Below are 14,975 nucleotides of genomic sequence, written 5' to 3' on the forward strand. Positions count from 1 at the left end.
TTAGAGAAAAAGAACAAAGACACAGGGAAAAAGAAAAAAAGGGGGGGTATACATTAGAAGGGGGTCTGTATTAGGCATTTCGGGAAGTCTGTACCTCTCAAGTACCTCAGCCAATGGGGAAAGAGAGAGGGAAATGTGGCTGGGAAATTAGGATAAAAAGGAGGCTGTGTCCTCTAAAACTTTGAGAGACCCCAGGGGAAATGCCCCAGGGCCTCTCCCTTTATTTGAATAAAGTAACAGGAGTCCTCTGTCTCCTTTTTGGACATAAACCTCTGGTGTTTGTGGATTCATTTTCCTGACACCTCATGTCCGCCCAGACCCCTGCGGGTTCTGCCACAGCTTCGGAGTCTTTGATACACTTTGTATGCCACCCTGGGTATGCTCACCTCTGCTGTTCCAACCTGCTGCTCCGAGGTTTCTGCTGCAGTCCATTCAGCTTCCCGAGGGGCACTGAAACTGGCTGCTGCTTGTGAGTTTGCAAAGGAAGTCCCTTTTCTATCTCTTCCCACAAGCTGAGCCGCCATTACCACGTGAAGAGGAGGCTGCGCTCACACCACAGCACCCCCTGCAGCCACGGGGGAATCATCACACCTGCCATGCCTGGCCGGGAGCCAACAGCACCCCTGACAGCTCTGGCCATAACTACACCAAAGGGGAAAGTGCTTGACGGCTGAGAGAAGGCTGTTATTGGAACTTGTTTGTTTGTTGTTGCTGCCATTGTTGTTGGTTGTCTTGTTATACATATATATATTTTAGTAAAGAACTGTATTTTTTTCCCAATCTTTGTCTGAAAGCCCCGTAACTTCAAAGTTATAATAATTTGGAGACAAGGGAGTCATATTTTCCATTCCAAGGGAAGTTCCTGCCTTCCTTGGCAGGCACCTGTCTTTCAAACCAGGACAGTATCTTCTCTGCATGTGTTTCTATGGCTTTTTTTTTTTTCTCACACGTGCTTATCCTCAAAATTTTCAATAAAACACATGCCATATACATGTGCCTTTGTTTTGGGTGGTGACATATATTCATGTTCTCATGAAGACTGTTCTTGTTCCAGAAAGTTTAACTATTTATATTGATTTTAAAGAATACTGTCTATGATAACTAGCTCTAATATGTTTTCTCTAACAACAAAATTATGGATAACAGGCCAACCTAATACATTGAACTCTGCATGGAAAACATACTAACAAAAGCACAGGTATACATATTACAGCCTTTTTAGAAGAGTCACTACATGATCTTTCATGAGTACTTGCACTGTATTGAAATATTTAGTGGGAATAGAGTAAAGGAAGTTGGTAAACCTACAAAATGTTCAATAGTAACTGTAATCTATAAATTAACATAAATTAACAATGCTGTGCACACCAATGTTCTTTTATTATAGTCAAGATTTGTAAACAATTTCCACTTACATATCCAAAACCTTTAAGAAAACTGTCCAGGTTTATTCCATAATTTCTCAAAATATATACCTCTTAGGTCAAGTTTTTCTATGCTGTTCTTTTCTTCAAAGGTTAATTATGTTTAGGGAATCTGAGGGAAGTCACGTAGGATTTTAAAACAGTGGGAGGGCAATAAGAGAAATTTAAACATCAAAACCTAGAATTTAAATACATCATAGTACAGAAAAGGTTAATTTCCATTAATACATAATTTTGACTTGATTTTTAAGTTTTGTTGTTATGAGCAAAAAGTAGGTGCAGCTTCCCCAGGGATGAGGCACAACACTCAGCAACTGAAATAATTTGCTTTAATGAAAGCACAACATTACCATGGTGGGAGCCCTGGGACACTGATGCTAAACAAATGGGGACCTGACACAGTGGAGCCCTCCTAGGAAGTGAAGCTCAAAGGAGATCACCACAGGGGTGGATAATAAAACTTGCACTGATTAACATATCATATATATGCAATGTCTTGTTTTGCTCATTAGCGAACTCTGATGTAATGCAGGTACTGTTGTCCAAATTCCGAGATCTGCAGTTGGCACCCATACAGGTATATATGCAATTGTGGAGGGGTGGGAAGTGAACTACCTTGGGTTACCATGATGATGAGATAGGATATGCTTGGGACTCTTACATACTCGGGCAGGGGAGGTGAACTATCCTGAGTTACCATAACAAATCTCACATCCTACATATGGCTATTTGAAAATTTCATACTAAGCATTCCTAAAAAGTGCATTCTTGACTCAATCTTTTTTTTTTCTTCACTATCACTGAGTTGCATCACCTAGGCAGAGACATTTATCTGTATTTAATTGTACTGTAAAACCGTGGGCAGCTTCTCTGAGTCAATAATTCAGTTTTATGGACCAGTTATTGTCCCCATCAAAAGTTAAAAACAAACAAAAAAAAAGGCTTTGTGCCTCAGAATACGTGCTATTGCAAGTCTGTAAGAAATTAAATCACAACAAGTTAATACTGGTTGCTGGGTCACTAATGGAGCATCCACACATCTCCTGAAGTGCTGACAAAGTAGACTGATGTTTGCCCCTATGACCACACTGACAACCAAGTTGTAAATATGTGTCCAGGTAGAAAATAGACATTTTTTTAAAGAAGTTATAAGAGGATTACTCAGCATGTAGAAAACATCCACTGATGTTGAAATTATCCTTATTACTTTTTAATTTTTATTTTATAATCAATAAATTACATTTCATTATAAATTAAAAGTCATAATTTAAAGGAGTTACTTGTGTTTATTTAATTGCATTGCACATGTATTTTCTGTTCTCACTGTACTGTCTTTTCATGAGTGCCATAGGATGTCTAAAAGAAAGAAGGTTATCTGCTGCAGGTTAAAAGGCTGGTTTAGCCACCACGGAGAACTTTCTAAAATGATTTCATATGAAAAAATATCTAACTTGATAGCCAAATTCCAATCAACCTTCTGTCAGGTTTTTGGATATAAAAAAAAAAAAAAGTGACTACAGTAATTTCACGAATACAAGCCGCAGCAATTTGACAAAAATTTTGGTGGAAACCCGGAAGTGCGGCTAATACTCGGGGGCGGCTAATATGTGAATAATTTTCTGACATTTACAATCCCAGACGTGCCAGTCAGGGTGCCGAGCCAAGCACCTGCCAGTAAAAGCCGGCATTCTGCGATTGTTACAGTGTTACTCTGTTGCCCTGGCTCCCTGCAGGCAGCACGGGGGGCGGGGAGAGAGGCGGGAGAGTTCTCTTCCCTCCTCTGCCACAGTCCAGGGGAGAGACGGGGGGACCCCGTGCCGCCATTGCCGCGGCCCGGGGAGGAGGGGGGGAAGCCTGCGCTGCCATTGCCACGGCCCAGGGAGCCGACAGGAGCCCCGCGCAGCCATTGCCGCGGCTCGGGGAGGAGGAGGGGTGCTCTGTCCCCGCCCGCCGCGGCAGGAGCAGGCAGGCTCCATCCTGGCCCGCCGCCGCCGCAGCAGGAGCAGGGAAACTCCGTCCCCGCCCGCCGCCGGCGCCACGGGCGCGGGAAAGCTCCATCCCTGCCCGCCACCGGTGCCACGGGCGCAGGAAAGCTCCGTCCCCGCCCGCCGCCGCTGCCGTAGGAGCGGGGAAAGCTCCGTCCCTGCCTGCCACCGCGGGGCAGCGTCGGCCCGGGGTGACCGAGCCCAGTGGCAGCGGCGGCCGGCCCCGAGCGGCAGCCGGCCCTGAGCGGCAGCCGGCCCCGAGCCCAGTGGCAGCGGCAGCAGTCGGCCCCGAGCCCAGTGGCAGCGGCGGCCGGCCCCGAGCGGCAGCGCCGAGCTGGGCCACCTGGCCCCGTCGGCAGCCCCGAGCGGGCCGAGCCTGCACAGCCTTAGCTCAGCCAGTAAACTCCGCCCTCCCGCGGTTCTGTTACTAATTGGCATCTTTGTTGCATGCGAGTCCTCGCTGCGAACGACAGAGCGGCTTATATTCGGGTGCGGCTTATTTATGGACAAAAACCGAAATGTTTGCCAACACCCAGAGATGTGGCTTATACTCAGTGCGGCTTGTATTCATTAATTTACTGTAATTGCTTCATAAAGAATTAATTTGAAATATGAATGTGATTTATCTCTAGGTAGATGTGTTGGTTTTGCATGGTCTGGTTTTTGGTAGCGGGGGTCCACAGAGGTGGCTTTCTGTGAGAAGCTGCTAGAAGCATCTACCATGTCTGGCAGAGCCAATCGATGATGGCTTTGAAGATGGACATGCTGCTGGCCAAAGTTGGGCCAATTAGAGAGGTTGGTAACACCTCTGTGATAACACATTTAAGAAGAAAATCAAAATGAAGTGGGCACAGTTTGTTTCTTCTAGTCAGAGAAGAGGAGGAGGTGAGAACATGTGAGGGAAACAACATGGACACACTAAGGTCGGTGGAGAAGGACGGGGAGGAGGTGCTCCAGGCACCGGAGCCGAGATGCCTATGCAGGCCGTGGTGATGACCATGGTGAAGCAGGTTGTTCCTCTGCAGCCCGTGGGTCCACAGGGGATGCAAAGATCCACCCGCAGCCCGTGGGGGAAGTGCTCACTTCAGAGTGGGTGGATGCCTGGAGGAGGCTGATCCAGTGAGATACCTGGTGGAGAGAGAGGGGCCCTGCTTCCAAGCTGGAGCAGCCTGTCCTTGGAGGACTGCATCCTGTGGAAGAATGACCCATGCCACAGCAGTTTTGGGAGGACTGCTGCTTGTGAGAGTGGACCCACATTGGAGAAGTTTACAGAGAACTGTCTCCCATGGAAGGGACCTCATGGCGTAGCAGGGGAAGGACTCCACTCCCTGAACAGCAGAAGATCCTTGGATGATGAACTGACCAAACCCCCATACCCTGTCTGCCTGCACTGTTGGTGGGAGGGAAGGATGGGCTGGGGGAAAAAAGGTGTTTTAAGGGTTTATTTTACTTCTCATTATCCTCCTCTGATTCTGTTACTAATAATTTCACTTTGTACCTTTAAGCTGAGTCTGTTTTGCCCTAGGAGTGTTTTCTCCTGGTCCTTATCTCAGCTCATGAACCCTTTACAGTAATTTCACGACCATAAGCCGCACCGGACTATAAGGCGCACCCCCCAAGAGTTGGTAAATTTCGCAACTTTGTAGATCATATAAGGCACACTGGACTATAAGGTACACTTTATTTTTGCAGCGAGGAGCCGCGCAGCGTGCAACAAAGTAACGAATTACTGGCAGGTGCTCAATTTGCAAACATTTTTCAAAGATCGGTGTAGCCTTTAAACGCAGTCCCAGGCGCCCTCCCCGTGCAGCGGGGCCCAGCACTCCCGCCCGTCCCCGGCGCCAGTTGGCACGGTTCACGGCTGCCGGCTCCCACCACGCAGCCGCACTGCGTCCCGGTTTCCCCCTGGTTGGCGGCGGCGGCGCTTGTCGCCGTTTCCCCGTGGCTGCGCCACTTGTCGACATTTTGCCGCGGCCGCAGAGGCTGCGCCGCCACCACCGCCGCTTTGCCACAGCCGCAGGGGCTGCGCCACCGCGGCCGCTGCAGTGCTTTCCCCCAGCTGCCCGGGCCGCGCCACTGCTGTTCCGATGCCGCCGCCAGGTGGGCTCTGCTCGGGGCTGTTGCGGGCTTGCACTTCTCGTTCCCCCCGCGTCCAGGCCAGGGCCACCCGGGTTCTCGTTTCCCCCGCGCCCAGGTCGGGGTCGGCACCACCCGGCTTCTCTGGTGCGCCTTATAGTCGTGAAATTACTGTAATTTTTTTCCTCTCCTCTGCCTAGCTGTGGCAGGGGAGGGTGAGCGAGTGGGCTTTCATGGGTGCCTGGCGTCCAATTACAACAGTAGGGGACCACAGTTTCCTCTTATTTACCTTCCTTTTGGCTAATTGCTCCAAGAAGTCTGTATTAGGTGTATCTGTAAAAAAGCAATGCAAATATGTTGTGGTGGTTTCATTCACAGACAAATGAAAATAATTTGTCTAAAAAAATTGTGCATTAAAATGTTCAAACAGACCTTGACATAGGCTAAAAAGCATGCCAGGTAGCATTTTCTCAAACAAGTTCTGGGCACAGTTTGGGAGTGAGTCAGGAACCATTCCCAATAGGCAGTAGATGCATGTGACTATCCTGTTTTGAAGAATAAATGTCTTTAAGAATAATGGCATAAAACATTGTGTGACTACCAGCCACAATGCCAGAGGACAGTCCTAGGCATAGACTGTTTATATGTGGTCATTGAATCTTTTAGCTGAGATGGTTAACATATAAGTATCTGAAGAATGGAAAAGATCCAGTTTTTATTCAAAGAAGCTGTTTCAAAAGGCCTAAGCCCAAGGAGCTCTTTTAACATACATGATTTTGATAAATCTCGCTCAGTCTTAAATCTTCTTTTTACTGGCAAGTCCATTGAAAAGGGAGTGGCAAGGCATTTTAAGCATATGATGTTTTCAGATTTCTTTAATCCATAGAAGTGTGGTTTTCATCAGCTTGTGCTGAATACAACAGTCCATTAGGCCATTTTTAAATTTCTGTCCTTTGCCAGAAGAAGAATGTCCAAATTAACTTTCTGGTCTATGAAGCTGTATCAATTTACCTTTACACTTTAAAAAGTGAAAAATAAAAATACCCAAATGCTTTTATAATAATCTCCTAAATTAATCCATAACGGTTCTCCCAGCTCTTGTATGAAATTGCACAGCATTTGTTATGTAACTGACATGCAGTTCTATATCTTTATTATAAAACATGACAGTAAGTTCCTTTTCCCAGTGCCTGCCCAAAACAAGACTTTTGAGAAGTTAAAGTCATATGAGCCTCAGATTAAATACAAAAATGTGGGAAGTTCAGGAAATTATATCAGGAATAGCACCTGCTTCCTTTCTGGAGTTCCACAATAGCAAACCTACAGAAAAGAGCCTAAGGAGCATCTTTAGTCAGATTTCAAATTTCTTTCAATGATAACGTATAACTCATAATTTATCTTCCCTACAAAAACAACTGTTATTAGGTCTGTTCTTACAGCCCTAATATAACAATACTGGGACAATCTACTTGTCCAGCAGGGTAATCGTAATCTATCACTGATTTCTTCTCCTGTTATATAATGTATTTACAGTAATTTCACGAATACAAGCCGCACCATTTTGACTAAAATTTTGCTCCCACACCGGAAATGCAGCTTATACTCAAGAGCGGCTAATATGTGAATTACTTTCTGACATTTACAATCCCAGAAGTGCCAGCCAGGGTGCCGAGCCGAGCACCTGCCAGTAAAACCCAGGATTTCACGATTGTTACAAATTGGTTACGGTGTTACGCAGCAGGTGGGGCCAGCTCAGCACTGGCAGCGCGGGGGGAGGGAGGGAGGCAGGGGAGTTCCCTACTTCAGGCAGGGGGCTTTGTGTTGACATCCCCACAGTTCGGGGAGGAGGCGGGGGCTCCGTGCTGCCATCCCCGCAGCCCGTGGGGTAAGCGGGGGGCTCCAGCCCCTGCCTGCCGTGGCAGGAGCAGGCAGGCTTCACCCCCGACCTCCGCCACCGCAGCGGGAGCGGGGGGTGCTCCGTCCCTGCCCGCCGCGGCGGGAGCAGGGGTGCTCCGTGCCTGCCCACCGCCACCGTGGCGGGAGCGGGGGGTGCTCCGTGCCTGCCCACCGCCACCACGGCAGGAGCGGGGGGTGCTCCGTGCCTGTCCGCCGCGGCGGGAGCAGGGGCTGCTCTGTGCCTGCCCGCCACGGGAGTGGGGGTGCTCCGTCCCCGCCTGCCACCGCAGGGCAGCGCCGGGCCGGGGCGAGCGAGCCCAGAGGCAGTGGTCAGCCCCGAGTGGCCTCACCGAGCGGCCCCACCGAGCTGGGCCACCTGGCCCCGTCAGCAGCCCCAAGTGGGCCGAGCCTGCACAGCCTTAGCTGAGCCAGTAAACCCCCCGTCATGCTGCGGTTCTGTTACTATTTGGCGACTTTGTTGCACGTGGGTCCTCGCTGCAAACGACAGAGCGGTTTATACTCAGGTGCGGCTTATTTATGGACAAAGAACGAAATGTTTGCCAACACCCAGAGATGCGGCTTATAGTTCATGCGGTTTGTATTCGTGAAATTACTGTAATTGTTATATATATTTTATAGCCTAAATTAAATACTTCAAATTATCTCTATTTAAAATTTACTCAGAATCCCTAGTACCTTGCATAATCAAAAACTGACTGCAACATTCAAATGAAAATACTAGAGCTTTGCCTTCTATCATCTTTTGTGGATAATACAATTCCTCCAAAGCCATCTTCCCCTGGCTCCTGGAACTTACTGTAATAGATAATGTCTCCTAGATACCAAGGCTGAGCCAAATTCCTTAAGAATTTGTTCACTCTCCTAATACCTTAGAAGATAATTGGTTAGAAATTAGTTTGTGTAATTGGTCAGTTCACCTTTAGAACTTTTGACTTAGATTGGATGATTTTTTTTGTATAAACTTTTTATTGGCTGTAGTTTGAATCCCCCTTGAACTTATAAATATGACTGTCTCCCCTTTGTCTCTGAGAGAATCCCTGGTTGACCACCCTTCGCATGAAATAAAGATTCTTGTGGAAAGCGTCAAGTAAGGTCTCCGGTCTTTCTCTGCTGGCTAATGTAAGCGCCTGAGAGATGGCTGATCGATATCACCACTCTCAGGTCCTGGTAAAACAACCTACCACAGACAAAAAGAAAGCTTACAATTTTTCTTCCAGAGAACTGTTTCTTACAAATATACATTTCAAAAGATATATCTGCCATAGAATTCATATCTCTTTTCATACAAACAGAAGCACATTTTTAACAGAGATAACACAAGTTTATCACTTAGAAAAAATTAAATTGTATAATTTCATTCCATAATAAATTGCTGTTGGTAAAATATGCTAAATAATTAGAATAAGAAAAAAACTCCACAAATCTCCATCTTGCTTACCAGGAAAAAACAAATAATAAAAAATCCATAGTCACCATCAAATTGTAAACTTAGAGTAAGTAGAGTAATTTCACGACCATAAGGCGCACCGGACTATAAGGTGCACCCTCGGGGAGTCGGCAAAATGCGCAACTTTGTAGATCATATAAGGCGCACTGGACTATAGGGCACACTTTTTTTTTGCAGTGAGGCTCCGTCCCCAGCTCCCCCTGCGCGGTTGCTGGCCGAGGCCCTGCCTCAACCCGGCAGCCATAGGCCCCCGGGCCCCCCTGTACCCGGCAGGGGTGGTGCCGTGGGCCCCCAGGCCCGCCTGTACCCGGCAGGGCCGGGGCATGCCCGCCGCTGCTCCGTGCCACCTCTCCAGGGCATGCCCGCCGCTGCTCCGTGTCGCCTCACCGGGGTCGGGGCATGCCCGTCGCCCCTCCGTGCCGCCTCTCTGGGGCCGGGCTATGGTCACTGCCCCTCCGTGCCCCCTCCATGGGGCCGGGGCGTGCCTCTGGAGGGGCCGTCCTGCCTGCACGGGGCCGGGCTATGCCCGTGGAGGGGCCGCCCCGCCCGCATGGGGCCGGGGTGTGCCTGTGGGGGGGCCGTCCCGCCTGCACGGGGCCGGGGCGTGCCTGTGGAGGGGCCATCCCGCCTCCACAGGGCTGGGGCGTGCCTGCCACCGCTCCGTTCCGCCTCAACCTGGCAGCTGCAGCCCTGCCGGTTCCCCCCGCGGCTCGCGGTTCTAACTTCCGGGTAGGCAGATTTCTGAACTTTGTGCATCAGATAAGGTGCACTTCCGGGTTCGGGGGAAAATGTTAGTCAAAAGGGTGTGCCTTATAGTCGTGAAATTACTGTACCTATATAAATATTTTACTCCTTAATCTTCAGGCTTCCTCAGCTTTTTATTTTTATTTTACCTGTACCACTGAAGGCTTCATCTGATACTTAAGTTGCTTACTTTTAATGATGAATATTCCCTAGTGAATTAATTACATGGTGCTATTGTTTGTTCCTTTGAACTAAAGTCAATGCAGAGAACATAACTTTTATCTTGTTACACAGCATTCATCTTTACATTCCTTCTATTCACTGTTGTAGTTCAGCCTTAACACCAGATTCCCAATCATTTGAATACTTAAATTTAGGATGATAGCTATATGTTGCATTACTATATTACATTCAGATAAGAAACTGATTTCCTTTCAATTATTTAAAAAAAATACCATCATGACATTAATTTAAAAAAAATATTTTACTGGCACATCACTTTTATTCTAAAATTCTGCGCAGAAGTACACACTACCTATAAATTACTAACAGGCAAATAAAACAGTGTTTGTGCATCCCATTAAAAAAATTACAGGTACCTGTATATTATACCAGTCCTTATGAAACAAGCGACCTCTAAGAAAACATGGTGTCACATGTGAAGAATTTCCACTTTGCTTCTTAAAAGTGGATTACAGTAATACCTAATGGACTAAAACATATGAAGTATTTAATTTCCCTTAATGAAAAAAAAAAAAACAAAAACCCAATTTGCTCATGTGTTATAACACCAACATCTAAAACAACTAATGACTTAGTCGTTTTCTTGTGCAGGTAATAATATAGTACTCAGAAAAAAGAGTAATTTCTACAAATTCTTTTAGTTGAACAAGACTTAAAAAACATAAAATAGTCCAGTGAAATTTTAATTGGAAAATTCCAACAGAAACAAAGTAGTCAAATATGTTATGTTTTACCATTATGTTTGTACTGAATAAAGTATATTTGATATAGAAGACACCTAGCATTTGAAAAACAAAATTTCAGTATTTACATTTCATTTACACACTAAATCATCAATTAAGAAAAGAAAAATTGTTATATAGATAAGTTACTACAATCACCTATAGGCTGCATCAACATGAATTGGTACCAATCAGTTAGAAGTAGATTAAGTAGCATCTCTAGGCCAACTTTGTCATTTTAGAATCCCATTTTCCTTTGAATTTATAGGTGTATATGTCCACATACATATGGGTATGTGAACCCTAAAAAGGTAGTTTATTAAACTTCAGCTTGTTACCAAAAAATGATTAATATTTTCTCCTTTGACTTACACAGTTGCACTGTATTAAATTAAGCACAAAGACTTAGAAACATACTTAATTTACTCCATTAATTATCTTTATTTCAAATGCATAGTTTGAAGTTGTGAATAAATAAACAATTACAGGATTTGGACCTTCTGTATTAACTTGGAACAGAGGTATATAATACATTTCTTTTAGAGCCTAGTTTACTCCGTCCTTATTAGGTGTACATGATTATGTATCCATTAGATATTAATATCTCTAGTACTGAATTACTGTATTCTCCAGTACCATCTTCATTTCTGCACTTTCAAACAAAACCACATACACTTGTAAAACAACTTTTGATTTATCCAACATTATAGATTTAATAGTTCTTCAAGCTTGAGGGAAGCATTTTAAATCTGTATTAAAGACAGTGTTATTCAGGAAATCCTAAGAATTTAAAAGATTTAAGTGCATTGGTGCAAGATATTATCCCTTTGCGCAAATAATATCCATCCAGTGCTGAGTGTGTTTATATGTCACAGGATATTTAAAGCTAGCTGTGTTCAACTGTATGGCTGAATCTTGAAGTCCACAGACAAGGAAGGTTTCCTCTAAAAATCAAAGGATTTTTGTCCAAGTACTGATGATCAAAACGAGTAGGAAAAGACATAATTAATTAATCAGCTAGAAATGCTATTAAGCCGTTCTGTGATTGTTCACAGTTTTCCCTGTACAGAGAAAAAACAGAAAAACTTTCAGACTAGGGCATTCTCTTTCACCAAACACTCCATCACAATCCTCAATTAAAATATTTCCAGTAAGTCTGGTGATGGCAGAGAGCATCAGCCTCCAGCAAAGGGCCCTTCATACAAACATCAGCATTTCCCCCCGTGCTCGTCCAAAAACGTTGTTTGTAAAAACCACTCCACTTCGGAACGTCCGCTTGTAAATTCCTCACCCTGGCAACGCTTTCAGCATCGGGTGTTTCAGTTCCTGCGATGCGGCCTATTTACACCCACACAGACGAACACTAGCGGTAACAGTAACTCCAGGAAGCGTCTCAGGTCTGACACATCTCATCCGCGGGGGAAGGGAGGTAAAGGAGGACGAGACTGCCACCTTTGTGAGTTCATTCTAAGACGCCTTTTTTAAGTCCGCCTCCTAGGAGGTGTTATTTTGCAGCCCTGCTTCCTATCATCCTTAAGAAAGGCAAAAATAAAACCCAAAACGTGTTTTTTTTCAACGGTCAATTAATCACAAATCACTGGCTGCCTTCCTCTCAGCGCAGGCTTAAGCATAAACTCCGGTCTTCTTCACCAGAAGGGGAGAGAAGAAAGAAAAAGAGGCAGTAGTTGAAGGAGTGGGGAAGGGGAAAGTCACACAGCGGAGACTCAGTTATGCCCGCTGCTGCTAGGCGAGACGAGGCGGAGGGAACCTCTCCAGGTGTAGCAGAGTTAGGAAGGGAGCGGCAGAGCGGCAGGGAGCAGCGCAGTAACGGCGGCGGAAACGACGCTAGTTGAGTGAATAGGAAAGGGGAAGTTGTTGGTGTTTGGCGCCGGTGGAGGGAGTAATTCCTGCAGCTGCACTTCCGGTCGGCATTTTGTTCTGAGAGCGAGAGACACAGAGGATCCTTTCCTTTTCTTTCCCCATCTCCTCCTCTTCTTCTTCCTCTTTCCGCCTCCCCCCTCCCCCACCCCCCCAGTACCGACTCACGGCTTACTCCGCTCAGGCCGTTCCCTCCCCTATCCTCCTGCACTCGCATGCACAGAGGAAGCAGCGGCCTCTTGGCAGCTGCCCTGCCCTCCCCTCCCCCCACCCCTACCCCGCCGCTTGGAATGTGTCTAGGAACCGGTTTGGTTCAGCCCATGTTGATGCTGTGAAGCAGGCTCGGGGAAAAAGGGATTTGTCTTGGCCGCTCACCCCCTGGCTCTTCATGTTCGCTGCACTGAGGAGGAGACGGAAGAGGAGCCAGCCCCCCTCCCGGCCCGGATTATTGTTGTTATATTATCTCCCATCCTCCTCCTGCTTCGCGGTGGCGGTGGCCGCGGCCTAGGAGCGGCGACAGCTCTTCTGAGGAGGGAGGGGACAGATTTCTCTCCCCCTCTCTCGGATTCTCGTCGGATTCGGACGCCGATTTGCTCAGGTAATCCCCCTTCATCTCTCCTTCCCCTCTCTGCCCTCTCTAGCAGTGGGCCGATCCTCCCGGCCCTGCACTGCTGGGACCAAAGGGGATTACCTGCTCTCTGGGATAGAGGGGAGTAAGTGGTAACCGGAGGTGTTTATTTAGCAGCCCCCCTTCCTGCTCGGTCGGGTCTGGGGGAGGAGATTAGTTCTTTCCGGACTGCCGGGAGGCCCCAGCCCCGGCGGAGGGCGCAGGCCCGTCGGCCAGCGCTTTTACTCCAGTTCGGGGATTAGAAAGACGAAGCGGTTTCTCAGTAACAGGCCTCAATCTGGAGAGGAGCAGCAGCAGGAGGAAACAATATAATTAGCCGCAAATGTGCACTGATCCTTTGCTATATTTACAACTTCTGAAGTCGGGGGCGAAGTAAGTGGAAGAGTGGGGAAAGCGAGACAACGTAAATACCCAGGAACAAAAATACCATCTCTCTTCGCTATTACCTTATCTTTTTAACCAACTCTGTTCTGAACATTCAGAACTTCGGAGGCACATGGATTTATAACGTAGAGGTTTAATTTCTACATAATATAGCAATTGATTAGTGTGTTAATCACTGACTATTTATAGTATAAGGCTAGCACTTGTGACATGGTTGACACAACACGGATGCCCGCGGACCTAGAAAATACAGACAGACAAGCATATTGTGTCAGGTACTCCACACAGTCTCCATGTGCATGTGCTGTATACATTACAGGAATATGTATTGAATGCAGATGAAATACTATTTTATACTCTTAACAAACAGAAAATGGGAGAGGGGTCATGTGTAGAGAGCTGTATTTATGATGTTTCAGGGGTCAAGGTGAAGATGAGATCTTAGCCTAAGTATTTGAGAATCAGTACTAAATTTAATTAAGTGAAAACTGAGGAACGTTTTAAGTGTAATCATTTCTTATCATGCCATATTCCTTTGAGATCCTGAGATCGTTATTGGCTGTTTGTGTCCATGATGTTTAAGTATGTAATTAGTTGTCATTTTAACAGGTTAAATGTGTTTTGTAAATGACGATTGATTGTCACCTCTTTATTTATAAATGGTAGCTAATTTAGAGTACGGTAAATCTTGGACTTACTGTGTAGTAGAGTTCGGAGTGTTATTAAAAGTTGAGGTAGATTTACAATAAACATCCTATGAACTAATAAAAATACTCATACAGAAATTACATAATTGAGGGAAATTTTAAGATACCAAGTTTCATATAGAAAATAAATTTGTAAATGGCAAACAAGTATCAACATTACAGAATTTGTTTATTTTTCAGTAGTTTTTTTTAGTTGTTTAGGCAGATCTTGTAATAAGTGGTAATGAATTTCTGGTATATTGTGTTTAGAGTTTTATAAAACTCTGCTATCGTGTCTTTGAGTGCCTTGATACTTGTTTAAAAGGGTGACATGAATATAGCTGTCATGTAGAAGGTGTGTTTTTAATGCTGTAAATTCGTGTAGTACTCAGTAGCATGTCCGTGATTCCTCTTGGTCAGGGAGCAGTTTGAATTTTAAAAAGCCTGAAGCTCCTGCTGAGCCTAAATCCCTCCCTCCCTTCCACCCTCCCTCCCACTGATCTCCCATTCCTGTCTTTGTGCTGCCTGATCCTGTTGAACACTGCAACAGGGCCTCAGGTCTATGTGTGTGGAGTGGAACCATTTACACTTTGAAAAAGCAGATTTTTAATTTTAAACTTTGTGAATTGCAGAGGGAGTCATTAGTCGTCTCTAACTGTGTGTAGCCGCATTGCTGTTTTCTTTTGGTCTGTGATATGCAGAGGCCGAGTGTAACTGCTTTACAGGAAAGAAAGTAGTTGTAGTTCTTGGGTAGTTTCATCATCCAGAAAGGACATGAGCTCATTTGTTTCTTTTGTCCACTCTTCATTTTAATAAAAATTAAGCCATTGTTTGAACTTTT

At 45.8% G+C, this 14,975-nt stretch overlaps 1 protein-coding gene across 3 annotated transcripts in view; it reads left to right on the forward strand.

Annotated features, from left to right (window-relative positions):
* The first annotated feature begins 12,534 nt into the window (after positions 1 to 12,534).
* LOC117005088 (nipped-B-like protein) overlaps positions 12,535 to 14,975 on the forward strand; it is a 174,179-nt gene continuing 171,738 nt past the window's right edge. For 2 of the 3 annotated variants that reach the window (XM_033076350.2, XM_033076349.2), the window contains exon 1: positions 12,535 to 13,034. The gene's annotated coding sequence lies outside the window, so the exon portion shown is untranslated. The remainder of the gene's footprint in view (positions 13,035 to 14,975) is intronic. The other variant, XM_033076347.1, reaches the window with a different exon arrangement.

Source organism: Catharus ustulatus, chromosome W, assembly GCF_009819885.2.
Source record: "Catharus ustulatus isolate bCatUst1 chromosome W, bCatUst1.pri.v2, whole genome shotgun sequence".
Taxonomy (NCBI): Eukaryota; Metazoa; Chordata; class Aves; order Passeriformes; family Turdidae; genus Catharus; species Catharus ustulatus.